At 42.2% G+C, this 6,079-nt stretch overlaps 1 pseudogene; it reads right to left on the reverse strand.

Annotated features, from left to right (window-relative positions):
* Nucleotides 1-330: 330 nt before the first annotated feature.
* Nucleotides 331-1,095, reverse strand: LOC149161452 (14-3-3-like protein E pseudogene; annotated as a pseudogene).
* Between the last annotated feature and the right edge of the window lie 4,984 nt (nt 1,096-6,079).

The raw sequence follows: 6,079 nt of genomic DNA on the forward strand, positions 1-6,079 counted from the left end.
CCATCATTGTTTAACCTGGTCAACTTTGACTCTATCCCGAGTCAAGTTTACCTAACAATTCCCCCCTTAAACTTGACTTGGGGTTCCTCGACTAACTCCAGGAAAACTTGCTATGTGAGACAACCCCTCTCACTCTAGCCCTTACCCCCCTCAAAGTTTTTACCTGGGGTATTATTAACCTGACATCCCCCTATCACCTAGTTCTAGCCCAAACTTTACTAGTGATTACCCAAGGGTACACATGCCTTACCAGGTCTTACAGTAGTATGCCCATTTACATGCAATAATTTTGACTTCATTAATTTTTTATTTTTATTTTTTATTCTGCTGCTATTCTGACCCATCCTCTCTCAATTTTATTTGCTCAAAAACTTCTATCAAACTACTAATTCCTCCTTTGAGGAGAGATATAACTCTGCGCATCTTCAAACTCAGGGTATCATAAACCACTTGTAGCCTTTCTACCTTTGTCTGCAATAGGCCGATTTTCTGTTTAGCAAGGGCACATGCTTTCTCTAGCATATTCATGATCTCATAGTAGAACACAGAAAAGTTGAGTGAAAGTCCCAACCTTATAGGATGTGTTGAGGCCAGCTCAACTAGAGAAATACCCTGTGCATTCTTATAGGCCTCCAGTGTGCCATCCGCTGCCTCTTTCCTCTCATCCCCGATCTTAAACTCCGCAAGATAACGATTGTAATCTCCCTTCATCTTGAGATAAAACACCTTGGCCTTCCCGCAAGAAGCAGAGGGAATGAGATAGCCATCCAATAACCCCAGGATGCTGTCACAAATGCCACTCAGCTCGGCCTCCACCTTGAGCCTATATTGCCTGATGAGGGGCAGGCGATCCTTGTTCCCTCGGCTCTCCTCCTTCTGTTCAATGGAAGAGATGATCCTCCAGGAGGCCCTACGTGACCCAATGACATTCTTGTACGCCACGGACAACAGATTTCTCTCCTCCATCGCCAGCTCTTCGACGTCCATGGCCTTCACCACCTTCCCTATGTACTCCACCATCTCGTCGTACCGCTTGGCCTGTTCTGCCATCTTTGACATGTACATGCTCTCACTCTACACTGAGGAATCTACCATTGTGACAAAAGGGAAAAGAATTCGAACCCGCAACCTCGGGACCAGGACTGCTCCTCCCAAAGAATTTCACTCCCGCCAAGACGAACCAGGTCCGACAAAGCCCCTTTTACCCGAGCATAGGCAGCACCCTTACCCACAATGATCAACAGCCTCTGCGCCTCCCAGAGCAACGAAACTGCAATTCAAACATCCGACTCCACAGCACAGAGCTCCAGAATTGAACCGGGGCGAGACCAAATGGGCACGAAGGGTTCGATCTCTTAGCCTCCTTGAGAATCTGTTGCACAACAACCCTGGCATCCCTAATAAACCCCATAGAAGGCTTCCTCACCTTCATCTCCTCCTCCAAGACATCCACCATCGACAGGGGCTGTAATGACATCTGACAACCGGAGTAATTTACCTAAATCTTGAGTGCGTGAGGAGACGTGAAGATATAGGAAAAACCAAAAACATAGCCACGGCACCAGCAACCCTTTTCTGGATCACATCTGACCAAATCCGCCTTCTTCAGATATATATATTTATACAATACTTTGATACACAAATCTTGTACCATTATTTTCCAGACCCAGATCTATAAAAGGCTGCATTGATCTCATCAGGTCCTATAAACCCCTGGAATCAAAGAATCCCTTTGAAGCCAATATCTGGCTCTGATACCAATTGTTAAGAAATTGACTGTACAACATAAATAATTACCGAAAGGAATAAATATAAAAATAACCAGCAACAACCATAAACACATAAACACACATGTTTATTCGGGAAAACCCCAAATCCGGGGAAAAACCCAACCTAATGATATCACATTAGCATTGGCCAAAACCCTAGCCATTCCGACCAAGTGAGCCTTCACTGCTCACCTCTAGGCCTACATTACAATGAAGTCCTTCCATCCTTTTATAAGCTCCATTACATATAATACCATGGGCAAAATACTATGGGTGCACAATACCATGTGCCCCAAAACCATCACTATTTAACCTGGTCAACTTTGACTCTATCCCGAGTCAAGTTTACCTGATAGCATGGGTTCTATGCCCAAGGTATTTTATTTTATAGTTCAAGCACCCATTGAGTGCTTCTAGAGTTTGTCCTAGGTCAAGAATTCAAAAGAGTCACTGTCATAAGTTAAATACCCCATCCAGCACATTGTAACTTATAAAGAAAGTCATTTTTGTCTTTAAAAGTGTCAAAATATCCTCCAATACCAAGTTGGTCTAACAGTTGGAAAGTCAACCTAAAAGGAAGAGCCACGTCCACCTTGAAGAGCCTAAATAAAGGAGGAAACTCGACCTCGTTGAAGGACATTCATCCATTACTCATTCTATCGAAGAAGGAAAAGCAGAAGGAAGAGGACGAAGAAGACTACTCAAGCATTTGTATATGTGAAGGAAGACTTTACAGGTTGATATCTCCTCTTTCTCAAGTCTTGGTTCAAATTGAAATTATCCCATGCAAAATCTAACATAGAGGATTTAGTCATCTTCATTTCAAAATCCTTCCAACTCCAAGTTCTATCACAGATGTAATCCCCGAAGTAAAAGAGGATAATGAAGGGGTATGAAAAGGATGTGCATTGGTTAAGAACACAAAGAGACCATTTGGAAGTAGTGTTTCACAGTGAAAATAAATATTGGATCTTATTCATCCATATTTCTATGGTGCTATGACTAAATCACTTGGAGGTCATCTATATTATGTCACATTCATAGATGATCATTCAATAAAAACTTGGGTTTACTTGATGAAATCCATGGATTTTCAAGAATTCAAAGTTGAAGTGGAGAACCTTACAAAAAGAAAAATCAACGTATTAAGATCAGATAATGGAGAAGAATATACATATAAGGAAATCATCACTTTATGTAGGAGTCTGGGATTAAGAGGGAGTTGATAGTTCCATATAATCCCTAACAAAATGGAGCTGCAGAAAGAAAGAACTAATCCATTGATGGAAGTGTAATACCAATGTTACATGATCAAGATCTACCAAAATATCTGTGGGGAGAAGCTACGAAGACAACTATATTCAAAATCCAAGTCCCCACAGGTACCAAATAACAGAACTCTTGAAGAAGTATTCACTCGGAAGAAATCAACTCTGGATCATCTCTGAATCTTTGGTTGCCTTGTATATATTCACATACCAAAGGACAAAAGAAAGGAGTTGGATCTTTCAGGCATGAAAGGAACATTTGTTGGCTAGAATAACTCTTCTAAGGTCTATATGATCTACATAAAGGAAGGAAACCAAATAGAAGTCAACTGAGATGTGATATTTGATGAAAGCATTGCATTCAAGAAAACAAAAGATCTCCCTATGGACTTTGATAATGAAGAACTTCTTGTATTTGAAGAAGAAATTACTAGGGGGGACGAGGAATCAAAGCATGAATATGAAAGTCCTAGTGAACCTATACAACCTATGGCTATCCCCAAATATAGAAAAAGGCCTAATTGGTCAAAGTCTATCTGACCTGTTCGAAGGATCGATGGACCCTACAGTGATACATTGTGATAACACCAGTTGTATACGATTGTCTGGAGACCCAGTATTTCATGGAAAGGCAAAGCATATCAACAAGAAATATCACTATATTAGGAAGCTAGTACAAGATGGTGTGTTGCAACTACAATATATCTCCATCAATTAAAAGGTAGCTGACATATTGAAAAAATATCTTCTTAACAAGAAGCTTGTATATTTGAGAGACAAGCTTGGTTTGGTTGATGTATCCTACCTGGTTGAGAGAGATGTTGACCTAGGTTGTCATTGATGTCAATATGGAAATATTATAGATACTAGATGATGATATGAAGCCAAGGGGAAGCGGAGCAGATCCATGAAGAGATTGGAGCAAGGCCATCAAGAGATCCAAGCCATAAGAAAGAGTCTGTTAATAGAGGAGTTAACAAAGGAGGCATATCAAAGCTATTACATAATATGAGAGCAAGAGAGGAATATTGGAAAAGGAAGAAGTCATCAAGGTATTAAGGCATTAGAGGAGGTCTTTGAATGACATTGCCAAGCCACATTGGAGCAAGAGGAGCAAACAAAGAAAATAGAGGAGAAAATGGAGCAAACAGAGCTATCGGAGGAAGCAGAGAGAAAAACAGAGCTATCAGAGAGCATATCGGAGGAGCAAAGAGCAGACAGAGCCATCAGAGGAGAAAACAGAGCTGTTGGGGCTCAAGAGTCTTATCAGGAGGAGTATTATCAGGAATAATGTATGCCAGCCAAAGAAGAGCGGAATACATATATTTAGAAGAGTTGAAAGGAGCAAAGTATGGCAAAGAATGCCAAAGAATACACTATCGGGAGCTATCGGGAGCATATAACATATATGTATGCAGATATACTATCGGAGGCAGAAGACTCATATCTATATATATATATATATATATATATATATATATATATATACACACACACACACACATTTACACTAAAAGAGGCAAAAATCATGTATGTAGGCTATATACACTTCGGTGACAAAAACTTATTTCTATGCATGCAATACACTACTGGAGGCACAAACACATATATAAAAGCTATATACATTATCGAAGGCCAAAACTCATATATATATATATATATATATATATATATATATATATATATATATATATATATTATATATCTCGGTGAAAAAACTAATCTATTAAAATATATACAAAGTTCAGAAATACATCAAGGCAATACCAGTATGAGACAGGCTCTGGGCATTACACCCAAGAGCCGATAATGCATCAGACACCAAAACATACTTTCGCCCTCGCAGGGGCACCCGACTGAGACCGAGACTGAGACTGACTGTCGCTGACCATAGACTTAGGCCCTCGCAGGGGCAACGGACACAAAAAAGGGGTTCCAACCATTACCTCCCACGCAGGGGAGTCTGCTCTTGCCCAAATCACTAACAAAAATTGCATGACATAGATAACAAAACAGAAAACGCCAAAGACTAAAACTGCAATTTGAGCGACCAGGCAAACCTTGAGCGCGGGCGCCATCATTCGTCCGGTTGCTCTTCCACAATTGGGCACCACCCATAGTAGTCCGGCTCAGCGTCAGGTAGAGAGGTCGCTACCTCTTCCCCGATGCCCGCTTTTGGAACACTCTGAGCATGCTTGGAAATTTTCGGGTCGGTGGCTGGAATCTTTGCTTCCCGCTCCACATCCGCTTCAGGAGCCTGCTCTGCTTCCACTGGGTTGACTTGCATCCTTTGCCCCTGAACATTCATGGGGTCGTCATCATCTGGATCATTCTCAATAAACAGAACAGAAACATGCACGCTAATCCTTGGGTTGTTTGTCGAGCTGGTGAAATTGAAGATAGTGGAGCCAAAGGCTGGCAGGGTGGTCGAGCCTGAAGCCCCTGCATCCATGAATTGACTGGAATGTAAGGGGGTGGCTCCAGTGGATCTGGCAAGATTGCAGTGGCAACAATGACCAGCACGGTCCCCTTCAGGCCTGCGTGAGCCCCCTCCTCTGGAAGAGCCTCGACGGCTAAGCATACGCTGTCGAGGTCTCACCATTGAGGGATGAGAAATCCTGCAAACCACAAGATGAACCAGGCTTTCTGAAACCAGAGCCGACCGTGTGATGAACCCGTTCACCTGAGAAGGGATCTCAACAGCGATCGAAAGGCCCGCCAACTGCATAATTGCCAACATTCCCTGCTCATTCCCTGTTTTATTCTCAGCTTCCTCACCTACCCTGCTCGGGATCCTATCCGCCATTACTGCTGCCTTACGCTGGGTCGAATACGCTCTCCGGGCAATAACTGTTCCAGGTCTCCTCGCCTTAAACGTCCCCCGTCCTTTCCAGATATTCACTGTGGGTGCCACGTGATGGCTGAGGGGCGGCATGTGGCCAGCCGCCCACTCCTGTCCCGTCTCAAATGTCACCCGCATCTGGGGATATATATATATATATATATATATATATATATATATATATATATATATATATGCAT

Source organism: Pinus tabuliformis, chromosome 5_2 (assembly GCF_031772625.1).
Source record: "Pinus tabuliformis cultivar Carrire ecotype Pingquan chromosome 5_2, CPIR1, whole genome shotgun sequence".
Taxonomy (NCBI): domain Eukaryota; kingdom Viridiplantae; phylum Streptophyta; class Pinopsida; order Pinales; family Pinaceae; genus Pinus; species Pinus tabuliformis.